The sequence below is a fragment of the Ricinus communis genome, chromosome 8 (genome assembly GCF_019578655.1).
Source record: "Ricinus communis isolate WT05 ecotype wild-type chromosome 8, ASM1957865v1, whole genome shotgun sequence".
Lineage (NCBI taxonomy): Eukaryota > Viridiplantae > Streptophyta > Magnoliopsida > Malpighiales > Euphorbiaceae > Ricinus > Ricinus communis.
Genome location: NC_063263.1, coordinates 16,785,541 through 16,806,167, shown reverse-complemented (window position 1 = coordinate 16,806,167; position 20,627 = coordinate 16,785,541). Strand labels below are relative to the sequence as shown.

Genomic DNA, 20,627 nt, shown 5'->3' with positions numbered 1-20,627 from the left:
ACCCACACCACCATTTGTGTAGAAAGTGAAAATCAAATTTATACTTTTCTCTACGGAATCATGAACATGAAATTTAAAAGGATAGACTATAAAGCGGGACCTACAATATTAGTTCGTTATTTAGTGGGACCCGCACTCATTTTTTTCTTTTAGTAGCAGATGGTTCACCATCGGCACAGTCAGTCAAAAGCACCGGTGTGAAAAGAAAAGAAGTTTAGTTGGGAGTTTGTATGGATAAGACCGTAAACGAATCAAATTTATCGCGAGCTATTTGAAATTTAGGTTAATAAAAAATTGATTTGAATTTATTTATTAATTTAAACAAGTTAAGCTCTAACTCAATTTTAAACTCAAAAATTTTATCGAATCAAATTCGAATTCAGACAAAGTTTGATTCATTAGCTCGTGAACGTGTTTCTTTACTAGCTCGCTAATAAGTTTGAATTTGACTCGTTTATAGAATATGTAAACATATTCATTTATAAGCTCGATAAACATCCTCAAACTTAAATTGAAATTAATAATAATAATAATAACAACATTAATAATATTATTATAATAACTATAACATTTAAGTAAAACTATTACTATTAGTAAAAATAATAAATAATAAGTAAATAAATTTTATAACAATTTAATAAATGAGTATATTTTGAAATAAATAAAATAAAATAGACCGATTATTATAATTTTTATTCTACTAAATATATTCACTAATTATATTAATTTAATAAAAAATTATTTATTATTAAAACATTAATTAATATATAATAAGTAATAAATAACTAGGTACTAGTTTGAAAGGAAAAAAAAATTAAACATTGTGTCTAAAATGAATATAGTCAGTTGTATTATTATTATTGTAAAATCTTATATATATCTTAACCTTAATATAAAATATTTTATTGTCGATCTCGCACTCTTCATTTTTTTTAGATATTTCGTATTTGTTCAACCCAAATATTATAGTCAATAGAGTCAAGTGTCATTATTGGACCATATAGATTCTTTAGCAATATATATATATATATATATATATATATATATATATATATATATATATATATATATATTACTGTCTTTATTATAATAAATAAATTGCTAGTTCATTAATGTTTCTATATTTAAGAAACAACTTTGACTAATTAATCACTTAACTTCATCATTTTGTTTCCCAATTTATTAACATTTTTAACTTATAATTATGTATTGATAATATGACATTAATCACACACACACACACACATATATATATATATATATATATATATATTATAATCATATTTATTAAATAATTTTTATAAGAGAAGTATCTTTTAACTAATAAAACATTGGCTCATTAATCATCGAATCGCTAACGGTTTATTCATATAGTACACCCAACATATTAATTTTATTAATTTATAATTATATAGTGCTAATATGACATTAACTATATGTATTGAATAATATTAATTAATTTTATATCTCTTAACTAATTAATATTATATTATTATATAAAATAATTCTATAACATATTATTGTATAGTAGAATTTAAATTTAAATTTTAAATTTTAATTACTAAATATCACTTTATCTTAATTATTAATAAGTGTGTGTATATATATATATATATATATATATATATATATATATATATATATGTTATTATATTTAGAAATATGAGATAATTTTTTAAAATTTATATATATTATATATTTTAATTTTAATTTTTATAATATCAAAACTCAATATTTATAAAAATAAAAATAAAAATATCACTGTATGGAATAACATAATCAAGTCATACACTGCACCTAAATCTCTTTGCATTATGTCTCGTGCTAACTTCTTATCTTATACCACTTATAATTTCTTTTTCTTTTTTCATTCTTTATGGTCGCAAAGGCATAGAACACAAAGACATTAAGCTACCATACGAGTAGGGTCCTATTCTGCTTAACTGCCTTTCTTTCATATACAAACCCATATGCACGTGTCCTTTGATTTTCTTATTTTAAGAAACCAGAATAAAATTATTGGTAGTAAGAAAATTTTGCCTCATGTAATTATGCCTCAGGTACAAATAATTTCATTTTTAGTTTAACTTCTCAATAGTTATATAATTCTTCAATAAACTTGTTAATTGATATTTGCAGAGAAGGCAACAGTGGAAACCGAAGCCAAGTCAGGATGGGGAAACCTCTAATTCCAGTCAGAGTTCGTCGACTATGGCGGCCGTTACTAATAGAATAGGAGGTTTAAGTATAGGTGAAACTGTTGAGCAGAGTGATGGTCAAAAGCTTATATGGAAACCTAGGTCTTATGGAACAGTGAGTGGAGCAGTGGAAGTTGAAAATGTGGTTCCAAAAAGCAATGTGAATTTGAGTCAGCTATTTAAGGGTAATTTATTGGAAAATTTTACAGTTGATAATTCCACCTATGCACAAGCTCAAATTAGAGCTACTTTTTATCCTAAGTTTGAAAATGAGAAGTCTGATCAGGAGGTATGTGCTATTTCTACTTGTATGGTAAACTTTCACACTATTTCTCCATGTCTTTTATTGCTCTTATCTAGTTGATTATTTCTGTTAGTTGATGGTTGTTTCTAATTATGCCTACAGATTAGGATCAGAATGATAGAGATGGTGTCTAAAGACCTGGCTACTGTGGAGGTAAATGACTTTTATAGAAGCTGTGTTATCAAATACTAATGTAGTTTGCTCTTCTTGTTTTTGGTCCTATTTTATTCTCAGTAATGTAATTGTTTATGCCAGGAAAATATTCATGCTAGATAATAGGTGCATACATTTAGGGGATGTTTGATAACCCAACTTATCACTTAAAATTTAAAATTTTCAATTCATAATATGGATCAAACCTTAAAGTTTCAATCTATGAAGCACGGACGGTCAGCCTGCGCTACAAATATTTGCTAGCTCAGATAACCAAACTTCGGGGTTAGTTAAGTCCGAATTCAAGCCAGATGCAGGTATTTCTTTAGCTATATCCTTTGCTGATCAACAAGGTTCATGCCGCCTACTTATGCTTCCACTCTATCCAAGTCAAGGCAGATTGTCTGGTTCCGCCATAAAGGAAGAGAGAACCCGCTTCTATGGTACTTCATCAAAGATAGCGACTAAAATTTAGATCGCTAGTGTCTATTCAATTCATAATATGGAACAAACCTTAAATTTTCAATCTATGAAGCACAGACTCGGATACGGACACAGGTACAGGTATGAGACACGACATTTTTTTTAAAAGTGAGATATAGATACGGGGGGACACGATGAATTTAATATATATATATATATATATATATATATATATATATATATATATATATATATATAAGATGATAATTATTGTAATGCAAACTTAAATAAATAACATTCATAAAAACTAAACTACAAGTCTAAAACATTTTTCAACTCTTTATTTTCTTCCACTTCATCTACAAACAACAATGACCCAAATTTTGGTCCATCGAAGGGGAAAGAGAAGTATTGAATGGCTAGAGTTTTGTGGCTTGGGATTTATGTTTTATGCTTTTATAATTTGACTCGTTAGATTTAAAGTTATGTTAGATTTAAAGTTATGTTTAAAAATTATCCATCAAGCTTGCCCCATAATTTTGCAAATTTTAATATTTTCCGTCTCCCCGACGTGTCCTCGCCTGAAATTAGAAAAAATAATAAAATTAAGGACACGTTTTTTGGCGTGTCCCATATGTGTCCCTGGCGCTTCCCTGTGTCTAGGTGTCCCCGGAGTGTCCGACACCCATACGGCAACCCCCTAGGAGTATCGGTGCTTCATAGGTTTCAATCAAGTTAACTTAAAATGGTATACTAATGCCAAGTTATTGATTTCTTAATATTTTTTTGTGGTGTGACTATTGTACCCTTTAATGTATTTTTAAATTATCACTAACAAACCAAAATATATTTATTTGAATTTTATGTCCTTAATATATTCTTAAATTGTTATTAACTTTTATGCTTTTGTTTTTATATATACATGAAAAAAATATTTTCATTATATGATTGTCATTTTCAATTTTTTTTTTTTAATTTTAGTATAATTTCGAATATATATTTGATGGTTAAATCTTAAAAATTAATGTTTATAATGTTCTATATGTCCAACCAAGAATTATATATTTGATGGTTAAATCTTAAAAATTAATGTTTATAATGTTCTATATGTCCAACCAAGAATTTTAGTCATTTTCAGTAGTTATAGTTATAAAACATATTGATTAGATTCAGTACTTAAAAATCTCAGTATTTATTATATTCAACATTTAAATTTTCTCCATTTAATTTTCAGTTTTACCAAATGCCACCTTATTCATATCACATATAGTTGCCGTTGTTACTTCCAGGAATTAGTCTTATTTTTTTGGCATTTACTACTTCTGATAGATTGGTTTTCGTAGTGTTTGGATAGTCTTAATTGCAAGAATTCAATTCTCATGTTTGGAAATCTCATGGTTAGTGGAATTTAAATCTTTCAACTTAGAGAAAGAAAGGAACTTTGTAGGCATTTTCAGAAAATGAAATTACACCCACAAATGTCATGAATTGGCAAGGGTTCCATTCAACTGACTTCTTACATATGATATTTATTTCAAACAATTAAGTTTTGTTTTTTAAATACTCTTGATTAGTTGGTTTTGTTGGCATTCACATTTTGAACAGGTCACACTTAAACATTCTGGGTCTCTTTTTATGTATGCCGGTCACAAGGGTGGAGCATATGCAAAAAATAGCTTTGGAAATATGTAAGCTCTTAATATCCTTTACTTCCTTTTCTTTTTTTTATTATCCTTTTTGACTTAATTCTTTGGTTCTTTATTTTTGTTGTTTGGGACTTTTTAACTTCTCAGTTTATTCTTTGGTATTAAACTAATTGTTGGCCACATGTTTGATTGCTGCCTTGATCACCAAGAGTTGCTTTTTAATGATTGCATCAAGTGAATATAGTTTTTCCACTGTAGATACACTGCTGTTGGTGTCTTTGTTCTTGGACGGATGTTTCGTGAGGCATGGGGAGCTGCAGCTGCAAGAAAGCAAGCAGAGTTCAATGAGTTTCTTGAGGTAACCTCTGAATAGTGTTTTTGATGAATGAAAGTAGAACTAAATCTTAAGAGGTCCTGTTTTAACTTGCTCCATTTTTCTTTGTCAATTCAATTTTGATTGATCGTGTAATTTTGCTCTCTCTCTCCCTAGTCCAGTATCTTCTATGTTTAATCTTTGAACAAGATTCAAATCATGAAGTTCTGTATATGTATAATGCCCATTATCTTTATTAAGGCTTGACTTTCTCTGAGTTGAAATTGATCTAAATTCTATTACGTTTCTAGCTAGGTTATCATTTAGTCTCTGAAGAAATCTGTAACTGTAGGGGCATAATTGCTATAATCTTATCATTAACCTTTTAGTGTTGTTTCTTCTTTCAGAGAAATCGGATGTGCATATCAATGGAACTGGTGACCGCCGTTCTAGGAGACCATGGGCAACGTCCTTGAGAGGATTATGGTAGTATTTTTTCAAAATATTTTATCTTTTAATTTTCAACTAACAACTTATAATATCTATGGAGGACTTTCAAGTGGATGGGTTCTTGTCACACAGTCTAATTTTTAAAATATACTTGCACAATGTCTGCTTTTGTCTGAATGGAATGATTTGGATTAGATATTGTGATTTAGGGTAATAAGTAAAGGATTGGGTTGGTGCATGCACATGCATAAGTTTTTGGTGGCAGTATAACAGTTGATGAACTATAACATGGAAGCTATAAGTTATTTGTGGTTATGGTGGTTGTAGTTATTGGATTGGCTTCTTGATGTTTGCTTTACATCATAGGATAAATCAGTCCTTTGCAACTGCCATATTTAAATTTTTTCTTGTTATTCATATGCTTGAAAGATTGTGCAAACACATATTGCTGCATGAAGCAGATCATTAGGTTATTGTCTTGCCATGTTGAAGGCGTTGGGTTTTGTACCATCAGGATCTCTCGTCAGTATTGGAATTTTGAAATTTTAGATGAGTGACAAATATTCATTAGTTTTAAATAATTTGAGTATATATAAAATTATTCAGTGCTAAATTGTAAAACATTCATAACATAATTGAGTATACGTGTTACTCACCTATCTGTTACGATGTATATAACTAGTGCAGACAAGAATTACCCATAACATAAATTAGTTTTCAAAAGTGTTAGAAGTTGTATTTGTCTCACATCAGTAAGTTACTGGGCTGTTATAGTGTATATGTGTGGATTGGGCACCCTCTTCCTTTGAGCTAGTTTTTGAGAATTAGTTCTATCGTAAGCCCATTTATCATGGTATTAGAGCTGGATTTTTGTCTGCTATGATGGATTTGGATCCGACCCATTTGCATGTCACACTAAGCGTGAAAGAGGTTGTTAGAAGTTGTATTTGTCCCACATCGCTAAGTTACTGGTCTGTTATGGTGTATATGTGTGGATTGAGCACCTTTTTTCTTTGAGCTAGCTTTGGGAATGAGTTCTACCAAGCCCATTTATCAAGAAGGAAATAGATTACGGCCGACTCTAATATAGTGAACATAATTTCATGCATTTATTATATTGCTTGGGAACAAACTTTTACTGTTCTCTATCTGTGTGCAAATATTGTCATTTGGTTTGTCCAGTCTATTGGATCCCCTTCAATTGCCTTGCTAATGCTTTCATGACCTATTATTTATTACAGTGGTGGTGACAGCAGTCACAGAATTGGGCAATGGAAAGCCAAAGTTCTACTCAACTCCTGAGGTGATTGCCTTTTGTCGGAAATGGCGTCTTCCCACAAATCATGTTTGGTTGTTTTCAACAAGGTGATAATAAAAAAATATGCATACTCAGTGAGTTATAAGAATTAGGATAGTTAATTAAGATGCTATACGATAGAGTTTCAAGTCATTGTTTCTAACTATGAACTTGTGTGTTAATGAAGGAAATCGGTGACATCTTTTTTTGCCGCTTATGATGCATTATGTGAAGAAGGAACTGCAACCACTGTTTGTAGTGCTCTCGATGAAGTTGCTGTTATTTCTGTTCCAGGTGCTTCGCTTAAATTATCTTTGATGATTTTTTATCATTCAATTGGTTGTTGGTCCAATTATAGTTTTTTAATCAAAAGTGTCTTAGCCTTTTATAATATCACTGAACTATTCATTAGGGTAATTGTCATAAATAAAGCTGTTTTGACTTCAGTTTTCAGAATTTACTGGCAAACCATCCTGGCAACAACCTTATAAGTTAGGGCATAAAACAGCAGGATAGTCTGCAAACATTTTGGGAACGATCCAAGCTATACTTCTAAACATGCACACAACTACATATGTTTCCAGGTGATGTAGGTTGTAAACATAGAACTTCTGAGATAATAATGAAAATGAGAAGATGCACGGTGTAACTGTACGCTTCTGAAATGATGGTGCCTGATAGTAATTCCATTTTTTCATTTCTCTGCTACCATCTTAGCGTTTTATAATCAAAGCCTGAGAAATGCTGCTGTTGCGCCATTGGGGATACTCATATCTTCTACCACCGAGTTGACTTGTGTCAATCTGTGCTTTAAATGAATTATTAACACGAACGGTCTTGTATCCTTGGTGGGATTAGTAAAACCATTATAAGCTACCACTTTTGTTTGTATTTAAATGAGTTGATTTGTTGTATTTAATTAAAATTTCATGGATATGCAGGTTCAAAAGACCATATAAAGGTGCAGGGTGAAATCTTAGAGGGTCTTGTGGCTCGTATCGTAAGTCATGATAGCTCAAAACACATGAATGAAGTTTTGAGAGAATATCCTCCTCCACCAGCTGAAGGAGGTATGGTTCTTTGCCCTGCGGGTGAAGATTATTTCTGCTTTGTGTGAACTTGACGTTTTAGGCAACTGATTGTCCGAATGTTGCATTCTCAATATTTCCTGCCTTTCTTTTTTTAAATAAAAGGAATTTTGAAAGGGTATTGACAATTAGAAGGCGTCTAGGTAAGACTGACGAGTATATCACTAGTAGTTGTATTTGTTAGCTTCATGTAAGATTGAGGTATACACAATTCATGCAGAAGAAATTTATTAAAAACACATTCAGCTTTCTCAATTTTGCACCGAAAATAAAGTTAAATTTCCTCTCTTTGTCTCTCCTGATCAAAATGGAGGTTTTGGGGGTTGATGTCCCTATTTAATCTTGGAAAAAAAATGCCAGGTGTTTATTTCAGTTTTAGAGCACATATATAGTGGGTTTCACCTTGAATACGGTCTTAAAACTCCCATGAAAATAAATCAAGGTAGACCTACATGGAAGTTTGCTACTAGATGAAATTAAGTTTAAAGAGAATATTTGGAACTGGATCCATATTGTCTTGTTTGGGTAAGTTGCTATACTTTTGTTGTCTTGGTGAAGTTGAAAATAAGTTTGTAATAATAGGCAGCATAGCAAGAGGATAAACTATTGGAATATTCAACTGTTTGGACTCTGATGATATGGGCAGTCATAGGTTATCTGTCAAGTTACATTCTGCTGAGAAATGTTTGAGTAAAGTAGAAATTTGAAATCACTTTTCCCTCCATCATTTAAGCTAGGTTTCCGGAATTCATGATAAGACTAAAGTACATTAAAGTGAATGTGCAGCATAGTGGAGAAAAAGTACGGAAATAAGGTTGAAAATAGTAACCAATGGATACATTCTCTTAAAGAATGAATAGAAGGAGCTCCTGTGCCTAAGAATCATTCACTGTTGAGCTAATCAGGGTTTGACTGGATCTAGTTCTGTCTGTTTTCACCCTCCTGCTATGCCCTGTTATGAATAATTAATTATTCTGTTCCTTACAATTGCTTCTGCAGATACTTCTTTTCTGAATCTCCGCTAAAATTATTGGTCCTATCTAACACCCTGTGTAATTAGTTTCCTGGTTCCAATTTATTTAGCTCATTTTCATCAACGTGCATGAGCCATTGTATGCATTACCCTTTCCCATCTTGTCCTCCAGTAATCATTAAATGAATTTGTTTAAGATTATCTTGATTGTTTGGAATTGTATCCAAGTAGATGAATATTATCTGCTAGATTCCCAATTGTCTTTCATATTTCATAACTTAATACACCTGTTTAATGAGCCTACTTTTGTCTGGTCTTCTAATTTTGCTTTACACTTCAGCTGAACTTGATTTGGGACCAAGTCTAAGAGAAATCTGTGCTGCAAATAGGACAGATGAAAAACAGGTACTTGGTAATATTTTTTAATGTGAAGTAGTGTATTAGATTTTCTTAGAAATGTAGGTTGTGATGGTATAAATTGGAGTATTTTCAAAAGTATCTGATGAAATATAATTTTTTCCGTTGTCAAAATACTATTGCAGCAAATAAAAGCACTACTTCAGAGTGTTGGCTCTTCCTTTTGCCCTGACCATACTGACTGGTTTGGGATTGATGGTGGTGATACCCATTCAAGAAATGCAGCCAGATATGTTGTTACAAAATTTTTACAAGCTCATCCTGCTGATTTTTCAACTACCAAGTTCAGGTTCATCTATTTTGCTTGCTTCCCCCCACCCTAAAGTTTTGCTCTCCCTCTTTCCCTTGTAACAGTAGCCTAATGAAAAATGGCAATAGCCGTTGCTTTTAGGTTTTGTTCTAGCTGCTTGATTATGGTTTGTGCATTGTCCACGATTTTGCTAAGATAGGTGCTTTTTGTCTCTCTTAAAATGATTTTGCTTCTTCATTGAACTAAACCAGGAGATGATACGTTTGCTGAGAGAAAGACGCTTCCCTATTGCTTTTAAATGCTACCATAACTTCCACAAGATTGATTCTGTATCGAGTGACAGCCTTTTCTACAAGATGGTTATTCATGTCCATAGTGACTCCGGATTTCGGCGATACCAAAAGGAGATGAGGTTTTGTTTGATCATACACTCTAATTTCTCAATTTGCGAGGATCTTTATGATAAATAATGCTAGTTCTCTCTTCATTATCCATGTTATGCTTTTTTTATTGGAAACCTAACTAAAGCCTCGCTATTTGTAGGCACAAGCCATGTTTATGGCCATTATATCGAGGTATAAATGTTTGTCCTAACCTTTAGCTTTAATACCAAAAGTAAAAGCAAGTGTGTCTTGGCTTATTTCCCCCTTCTTTCATGAAGGGGTAAAATGTACATGCAATATATTTAATAATCTTTTAGGTTAACTAGGGTACATGATTCATTTCTATTTATTTCTATCATTTCCTTAAGTTGGTTGGTGATAGAGATAGGAGGAAAAGAGGTTAGGGAAAGGGTTGGGAAGTAGCAGGAGGTGGGACAATGGAGCATAATGAATTATTTGGAATTTGATTCTGACACCTATATATTTACTCAGGTTTTTTTGTTGATATTAATTTATTCAAGGCCAATAAGGAGGGAGCTCTGAAATTGCAAAACACGACAAAAACATAGGGGAAAGTGTAAATCACAGTGATTCCATACTTCCAAAGGATGGTTTAGCTGATGAGGATGCAAATTTAATGATAAAATTAAAAATTCTTACATATAAGGTATGTGCATATCAACAATTTCCCCTTGATTTATATTTATAAAATGAAGTATCAGTCTACTTGATGCCGGAAGGTCAGTAAATTTTATGTAATAACACATTCATTGTTTTTTCGAAACACATAGATGCATGAGGTTCATTGAGGAGGATTAAATAGAACCCTTTTAGTGGCGAAACTTTGAGGAATGTTCGCTACCATTTTCCTATAAAGTTAGTTGAAGCTTAAACTCAAGTTTAGAAAAATATATTCCCAGTTGTCCTTGATCACTTTGGCTTTTAAAACTGTGACTTTGTTCACTTGTTTTTTCTACTTGTTAGAAATTGTATTTATCCCACATCGCTTGGTTATTGAGCACTTATAGTGTATATAAGTGGATTGGGCATCCTCTTCCTTTGAGCTAGCTTTCGGGAATGAGTTCTATCCAAGCCCATTTATGCTGGTATCAAAGCTAGCTTTTTGTCTGCGATGATTTGGACCCGGCCCATTTGAATGTTACGCTGAGCGTGAGGGAGAGTGTTAGAAGCTGTATTTATCCCACATCGCTCGGTTATTGGGCACTTATAGTGTATATAAGTGGAATGGGTACCCTCTTTCTTTGAGCTAGTTTTTGGAAATGAGTTCTACCCAAGCCCATTTATCACTACTCAAATTTGAGCGATGTGGTGGAGTTCTGGTAGTCCAAGACTGGCTGACTAGAATTGAATTATCAACCATTATTCCGGAACATCCAGTAATTCTATATGTTTGGCGATAACAATTGTGGGTTTGAATTTTGAATTTATACAAGCAACACCTGAGAAATAGTCTAGAGAGGGAGATAGTGGTTTGCTTGGCTGCTTTGAGGATTTTAGAGAAGTGCCTTTGACTTCTATTCAGCATAACTTATGGGTGCTTCTTTCTTTTTGTTTTTCCTTTTCCTCTTTTTCTCTTTGTTATTTTGGGTTTTGGACGATGCATTTTCCTATCTGTCTTATTGTCCTTCTTCTTAGAAAAGAAGTCTCAGGAGAGATTTTGTCACTTGAGGAGGAGGGTCCAAAATTGACTTTTGGTTTTTGTATTTTGTTTTACATCTAAACTTCATCTGTGATCGGCATATTAAATCTTCTTTTCCACCGTAGAGATCATTAGTTCTACATTTGGACTGCTTATTCTATTCTAAATGGATTGAACGAGACATGTGACTAAATTTTTTATATAGTTAAGGACCTTTTTGATCCGCAATGGTCTGTCAATTCTAAGCAAGGATGGTCCATCTGCCTACAAAGCCTACTACCTGAGGTAAGTTTTTATTTCTTGTTTTTAGTAATTTGCATAAAAAACAAAAAAGCATGCCACTTTGTTAGTGATATCAGGCAATTTTCTTGGTGTTTCATATGCGCATGATTCGTGGTGAATTTTTCTTGAATACTTCCTATAGAGATATAGGATGTTTTATTTTCATTGATTTGCTTTCGAAAAAAGTAACATCAGTAGATACCAAGTATCGATTAAGATAAGGACAATAACAACAATATCCTTTCTGAAGACGAGAATAACCAAGAAAGACACACTTAAGAGACTTAGGATCTAATTTTGTAACATGAGGACAGACATCTCTGACAAAACATGTACACCCAAAGATTCGTGGTTCGATAGGAAATAAAGGTTTATTAGGAAACAAAATACTATAAGGAGGCTTACCATGAAGGACAGAAGATGGCATACGATTGATTAAGAAACAAGCGGTTGAAACCGCATCAGCCCAGAATGATTTAGGAACTTGCATCTGAAATAGAAGAGCTCTAGCTGTTTCAAGGAGGTGCCTATTTTTCCTTTCAGCTACACCATTCTGAGAAGGTGTATCAACACAAGAAGTTTGATGAAGAATACCATTTTGAGTCATGTAAGTTTGAAAAGAGTGGGATAAGTATTCTTTTGCATTGTCACTTCTTAAGTTAAGCACAGAAAGATTAAATTGTGTTTTAATTTCAGCACAAAAATTAGAAAAATGTGAAAATAACTCAAAACGATTTTTCATTAAATAAAGCCAAGTAACATGAGAATAATCATCTATAAAAGTGACAAAATAACGAAATCCAGTTTTAGACACTACAGAACAAGGACCCCAAATGTCAGAATGAACTAACTCAAAAGGACTACTAGCCCGTTTATTGACTTTTGGATCTGAAAACACACGATGATGTTTGGCAAACTGACAAGACTCACAATTTAAAGTAGATATACTAGAAAACTGAGGATATAACTGTTTAAGTAGCGGAAGTGATGGATGACCCAATCGACAGTGAATATCGAACGGACTGAGGGCACTGGAACATGCAATGGGTTTAGGCACTTGAGTATCCAATATGTATAGTCCTCCTGACTCATGTCCTCTACCAATAGTCTTCTTCATCATAAGATCATGAAAAAGACAATAGTCAAGAAAAAATGAGATACAACAATTTAATGCTCGAGTAAGTTTGCTAACAGAGATTAAGTTGAAGGAAAATTGTGGAAGATGTAAGACAGATGATAAAGAAAGGGATGAAGTTCCATTAATAGTGCCTGAGCCAATAACACGTGAGGGCGATCCATCTGCTAAACTAACAGTGCTAGAAGAGGAATGTGGTTGAAAAGAGGAAAATAGATTGGACTTATCTATCATATGATCTGTAGCACCAGAATCAATGACCCATTTTGATGAAGAGGAAAGAAGACATTGAATTGGATTACCTGAGTCGGCAATAGCAGTGATAGGCTGCGAGGGAGACCTTAATGTCTCTTGATATTGAGAGAATTTAGCATATTCATCTGCAGAAACCATGATTGTCTTATCAGTTGGTTGAGGAGAAGGAGTTGTAGTAGCTGCAATATGCGCAGACAGATTCCTTTGAAGCCTATTTTGCAATTTCTTGCAAGTTCGTTTTGTGTGTCCGAGCTCATGACAATAGTAGCCGACAACTCCCCCTTGTTTTGGAACCCGATTACTTGAACTTCCCCCTTTATTAATGTTCCTGCTGAATCGCCTGTAATCAGATTTCAATCACGAGGGCATTAGTCGGCTGAGATGGAGCAACTAATGGGGTTGATTCATTGCGGACAACCCTACTAAAAGTCTCCTGCAACGCTGGAATTTGGGGACTGGAAAGAATTTGAGATTTTACCGACCCAAATTCAGGACGAAGACCAGCAAAAAACTCATTACAGCTATTTGTTCTCGTTGAGCTTGTTGGACTGTCACGTTAGGACTTAAGGGCAATAAAACATTAAGCTCCTCATAAGTACGCTTAAAGTTCATAAAATAAGCACTGAGAGATTGATCTTGCTGTTCAGTACGATGAAAGCTCCGGCACACATCATAAATACGAGAGATATTGCCTTTACCCGAATACATAAAATCCAGATAATCCATTAATTCTTTAACATACTCACAGTGATCAATGAGAGGAAGTATTTCACCGTCAATTGAGTTCCTCAGCTGTAAGAATATGCAGACATCATCTGTTAACCAAGCTTCCTTGGTATTGTCATCCGGAGGATTATCTGTTAGGTGATAAGCCTTATTGATGCTTCGTAAATACACACGTACAGTCTTGCTCCATCCATGAAAATTGGACCAATTTAATTTTTGATCCGTAATTTTCGTCATTGCCGGAATGATATCAGTAGTGACAGAAACTGATTTGGTACCACTCATGATTACAACAGTAGGCAGCAGAGAACAAAATGGATAATAGCAGTGTCCAAATAACAAAGACACAGGCAACAAAGAAAGAAACACCACAAGAATCTCATAGTGCTGCTCACTAGGGCAGAAAATTATTTTTAACAAATGATTGCTCACTTGGGCAATCTGAAGCAAAGGAGGATCAGATAATCAGATTAGGCTCTGATACCATGTAAAAGTAGAAAATAAATCTGAAATTGTTGTGTTGTCTATTGATCATGGAAGTATATATATATATATATATACAATTGGAGAAGTTATTATTCTAGAATATTCTAATCTCTAGAATTATCTCTAATTAATTATACTCTATCTTCTATTAATTACTCCATATTCTATAATATTCTAGATTATTCTACAACACAGGCAAATGAAAATATGGGGTACCTCAGCAGGAAAGCAGAGAGAACTCAGCAAGATGCTTGATGAGTGGTAGTGTAATTGTGCTTCTTTATTTGCAGCTTGAGTTCCTTTAATTTTTTATTTCAGTGCGGTTGGTTAGAAAGGAAACTTTTATTTTCACATTAATAATTAGGGCCGCATACATCAGAAGAAAATATGGAAAGAAACAACTGTCATCCTCGACATACCTGAGTGAAGTTGAGCCTTTCCTTGAACAGTTTGCAAGTAGAAATCCAGAGAATCAGGCTCTGATAGGATCTGCTGGAAGTTTAGTCAGGGCTGAAGATGTCTTGGCCATTATAGGAGGCAGGGAGGAAGAGGGTGATCTTGAGACAGAGCGGGAGGCGGGACCTCCAAGCCCTATTTCCTTGGTGAAGGACACTGTTCAAAAGAATGAGGGTTTAATAGTATTCTTTCCAGGTAAAACTACCAGCTAATTGGTTATTAGAAAAGTTTTTGTTTAAACTCATGAGCTGCTTGTTTACTCAAGAGGAGATTAATTGCATTTTATTATTTTGTATTATCTGAACATTTTGTTGATTTATCATTTTAATTTATAGATATTCAAGGAATGGATAAGGCTTCATGTTGCTCTTTTTTCTCTTGGTATATCCATGCTTAGCTTTTTTCTCTCATTATTTTGGCAACTAAGCACTGCGTTTCAGCATGTAAGAACACATTCTTACTGAAAAGAATCCAATTATTGGGCAAACTTTGGAGTGAATGTTTTAGATATTTCATAAAATATATTTTATAGTCCCTTCATCCTATAGGTTCGTCATGATACTTACCTCCAAATTGCATTATTCAGGAATACCTGGTTGTGCTAAGTCTACGCTGTGCAAGGAGTTACTAAATGCTCCTGGAGGACTTGGAGATGATCGGCCAATCCATAGTTTGATGGGGGACCTTGTCAAAGGTATGAGATATTAATGAGCAAGAATGCTAGCCACTCTGATCAGTGTGGTTCTGGGTTATGGCTGTTTAAAGACAACTTGAATTTTGCATATTGAGAGGCTATAGAATTCTTGCTTTGACAAATAACTCGATTTATGTTTTTGTATCTCGTACGCAGTTGTGTGTACTTATATTAAAGTTGTTGATAATCATCACCATTGGTTTATGGCTAGTTTATTGTGCATTAAGTACTAGGTACTGCCAAATAATTATTACATTATGTCTTCTCAGAAACTTATGCAACAACTCATATGACTTGCACAAAAGTTTTGTGGTGTTAGCAGTGTTCGTTCTTGATGAATAATCTTCATCATATTAAACTATTGCCGGATGAGTAGCTTACCGTTATCCTTTTTTCCATAGAGAAACAGAAACCATGATTCAGAATTTCATTCATTCATTGTTGATTTGAGATATGGCAACTGGGAAAGTGAACATTCAAAACATGTGCTGCTTACTGTCATGCATATAGATTTTCATGTTCCAATTGGATGGAAGAGTCTTTGGCTCTGGTCTGGATTTCATATCACAGGATTTCTATAACCAGTTTCTCTGAAGTCTGCTTTTGCGCATGGCTAAAAGTTACTTGTTCTGTTAGTCAATAATATACTCTTGATTGATAATATGATATGCAACACATCTAACAGAGTCTTGATTCTTTTATTTTTTTATTTGACAGGACGGTACTGGCAGAAGGTTGCTGATGAGTGCAGGAGAAAACCATATTCTATAATGCTTGCTGACAAAAATGCACCAAATGAAGAAGTTTGGAGACAGGTAATTTGGCTGTCATTGAACTAGTTAAGTAAACCACAATGCTCTGAGCACCCAAGGAAGACATGGATAAATGAAAGGGGTCTGATTGTTGCTGACCCCTGCTTTACCAGCATACTACTTCTCTGGCTGCGAGTCATAACTGCAGATTTTCTTTAAAAGCAGCTTTTTGTATAATCCAAGATAGTCATTTCAACTAGAGGCTTGAAACCTAGATCGATGCAGATTACTTTGAATTTATTTTTTCTTCAGCATGTGGTTTTCTTTTAAAGTTGGTCTGCTTGGTTCAAGTGCAAGACATCTGGAATAAAGGATATAGTTGATTCTAGTCTTCTGGATTTGCTCTTCAAGACCCGTATTTTATGATAGCTTTTCCTGTTGGATGTAGATTGAAGATATGTGCCGCAGAACTCAAGCCTCAGCTGTTCCTGTTGTACCTGATTCTGAAGGTTATCATCTCCTGCTATCAAGTTGCTAACTTGTAATGTTTGATGTTATGATATATAATTAAGAACTTGCAATGCCAATTTTGGTCATTACTCATGTGGCTGTTTTAGTGATGCTGTATGTGTAGTTCACTGTTATGATTTTTGTCACTTGGAACTTGTTTTCAAATTCCTTCTTGTCTCGTATTGTGAGATTGCAATGCACACTGGAAATTAGTTTTACTTCCTTTTAGAAGTCATTCTTAACTTTCCACCTTCTAAAGGCATCTTTTGCTTTGCAGACAGATTATAACTTCTATGATTTTGGGACATCATACTGACTACATGATAGGATAGAAAAATGCAACTGACTGCTATAAATGCCTATTGACTATTTTTCCTTTTCTTATTTGTTTTCCCTGATCGGTTGCTTCATCTGCTTCATCAGGTTGACCTACAGTCTTTATCAGAATAATAAATGAATAAAATCCACACTAATTGTTTCTAATTACTTCTGCTTCTTCAGTATGCCATATGTTTCTATTTTCTGGTAACTGCAATTATTGGTGCTCCTTTGATAACTATGTGGATGCTTCGTAAGGACATAAATGTATTTGTACATGTTCTTTTGGTCATTTATGATCACTCTTAATTTTGGATGATAAAGGACATAAACACCGCATTAATTTCCACCTTGGTGCTCCTAGTAACCTGAAACAAACTTGAGTTCTGCTTGCTTTTCCATACACGGCTGGGTGTTTTGTTTCAATTTTACTCAATTCAGTTTATGCCAGCCTTCACTTTTTAGTGTTTTTTGCTGATTAGTCTTTTGATTTTCATGGTTATCTTTTTCTAGTTTCTTATTTAACATTGATATTGGATGTTACATTCAGGAACGGATATAAATCCATTTTCTCTTGACGCATTATCTGTTTTCATTTTCCGTGTTCTTCAACGAGTCAATCACCCGGTACTCATCTTTGCTTCTTCCTTATCAAAGCTTTCTAAATAATTGCAAAACAAATTCTGGTTATTTCTCCAATGCCCTTCTTCATTTCGAACTTTTTAGGGCAATCTGGACAAAGCATCTCCAAACGCTGGATATGTCCTGCTAATGTTTTATCATCTTTATGATGGCAAGGTATCTTATTTACTGTTGTATCATGTCTCTCTGCCTATCTTCTAGAAATTATTGACCTGCTCCTCGTGTTTTCCAGAGTCGAAAAGAGTTTGAGAGTGAATTAATTGAGCGCTTTGGATCTCTAGTGAAGATGCCATTGCTGAAATCCAATAGGTAAAAATAAAGTGAACCTAAGACATTCTCAAATTCTTTTACTAGCGGCTAATGTTTTTATGATCCTAGTTCTCAAGGAGAGCTGGTGCCTTGTTGATGGAGAGTTTTGCATGCTTCTTTGTTTCTTTTTCATTTCCATTCATTCAATTGATTTCTTGCACCCTCTTTGCTTGTGCAGGAGCCCTCTGCCTGATCCTGTGAGATCAATTTTGGAAGAGGGAATAAATCTTTACAGGCTGCACACCAACAGACATGGCAGGTGTGTGTTGTTAATATGATATCTACTCTGATTTCTCTTTTTTGGCTTTGCATTTTTCTGATATGATTTAGTCAGAATAGAATCATATCGGCATTAAGCATGTTGCTTTTCATGTAGAATGTATAATACTGCTGATTATGAAGGTCTTTATGCTGGTAGAAATTCTTAAGAAAGCTAAAGGGTTTAGATTTAAGCATTAAAGTTGGCTGATTTGCTACCTTCATGGGTGTTCACAGTTGTTCATTCTTTTTCCAAGTTCCTTTTGTTTCTGGAAAAAGATAAAAAGTATTAACAAATTTGATTTTTATATTTAACATACTCAAGACTCCAATATAAAGATACCATGGAAAGCTAACATTTTGGCATTTTAAATTTTTTGAATAACATAGAACACTTTCTCGTCATATAAAGTCTATATTTGCTCCAGAGTATCTATGTTTCCACCATTGACCAACATCCCATTCAATCATGTCTGTTATGGGATGCGATTCAAGCTATTCTTGTGGTGCCACTTGTATCGTTGTGACTTACACCCCATCTAATGGGCATGTTTTACTGGTTATCTTTACTATGTGCTTAGATTGGAGTCCACCAAGGGGTCATATGCAAAGGAGTGGGCAAGTTGGGAGAAACGATTGCGAGAGGTTTTACTTGGCAATACTGAGCATCTGAGTTCCATACTGAGCATCTTATATCTTGTCTGCTCAGAAGTGCACCTGTGGGTGGAGGGAGAGTGCTAGGTCATTTCTACTTTTGATGCCTAGTGAAATATCTGTACAGACTAATTTCAAAATGCTTGAATGCTCAAGCCCCTGACCCCAAACTTTTCTCCCCTCCCTCCCTGCCCCATCTCCCCTTCTTCCCTATTTTCTTAGTGATGATGAATTCGTTCCTGACATGTATGCACACAGGTTCCATTTGACTCTGCAGTTAAGCAAGTTTTGGATCAGCTAAAGAATATTGCTAAAGGTGAATACATAACACCAATTACCGAAAAGAGGAAACTCGGAACAATTGTTTTTGCTGCTGTCAGTTTGCCTGTTAGGGAAATCTCCAGTTTCCTCAACAATGTAAGCAATAGCTTTTCCTTTCTTATTTTCTTCAAATTGGATCTGCAATGAAGTTTTCCTCAAGTTATATGTAGATTTAGCATTATAATGTTTTCCCTAAGGCAAGAATCTTCTTGGCTGACCTATCTGGTAAATCAAAGGTAGTCAATATGTAATATCCTCATGTGAGGAGTTCTCCTTTTTACCTTTGTGTTGTTTCTAGTCAAGACTCTACTTTTATGTACAGATTTTATGTCTTGATTTAATGGATCAAAAAGATATATTCTTGCACAATACTAATGATCGCATTCCTTGTGCAGCTGGCTCAGGAGAACTCTAAGGTTCAAGCCTTTCTCCAGGACAAGGACATTGAACACAACCTTAAGAAGGCTCACGTGACCCTTGCCCACAAAAGAAGCCACGGTGTTACATCAGTAGCAAGTTATGGATTGTTCCTCCACCAAAAGGTACCAGTGCAATTGACTGCACTTCTCTTCACAGACAAAATGGCTGCACTGGACGCAGAACTTGGGTCTGTAGACGGTGAAAATATAGTTTCAAAAAATGAGTGGCCCCATGTTACCATATGGACTGGAGAGGGATTAGCAGCCAAGGAGGCCAACATGCTGCCGCAATTGCTCGCTGAGGGGAAAGCTACTCGTGTTGAAATTGAATCACCTATAACCATATTCGGCACGCTGGAATTTTATTGAGTTCATTTGTTACTTGTCCCAAAATTGGTTGATCAGGAATTGATTGGAAACCTGTATGTTTTTAGAGTACAATCTGTTACAAAATTTTGCAGGTAGATAAGAGTTTCTTTAGTTGTTGAGAAATTGTGTATAGGCGGAAGTGAAGCAAATATAATTTTCCACTGCCCCTGAAAAAAACAGCCTGAATTTCTCTCCAGTTTGATTTTCGTTGACCTGCTTGTCTTCCTTCTTGTCTGTCTCGATTCTTTTTCTGCGGCTCTTGCAGATTTACTCATTCTGACAAGTGTCGGGACCGTGGTCGTCCGTCTCAAGTTTGCCACAAGTTCAAAGACACAAGCATCAAGGCGAGCATACTCTATTTGTTCATATGTAACATTCCATTCACTCTCCCTTGGTTTGGGGATTACTTGCTGCAGAAATCGACGCACTGAAGCCTTTAATCCCATCCTTCGAATATCCCTATCATGATAAACTTTTGAAGCCCAG

The 20,627-nt window shown here is 34.3% G+C and overlaps 1 pseudogene; it reads left to right on the top strand.

Annotated features, from left to right (window-relative positions):
- Window positions 1–1,854: 1,854 nt before the first annotated feature.
- Window positions 1,855–20,337, top strand: LOC8286004 (annotated as a pseudogene).
- Window positions 20,338–20,627: the final 290 nt, after the last annotated feature.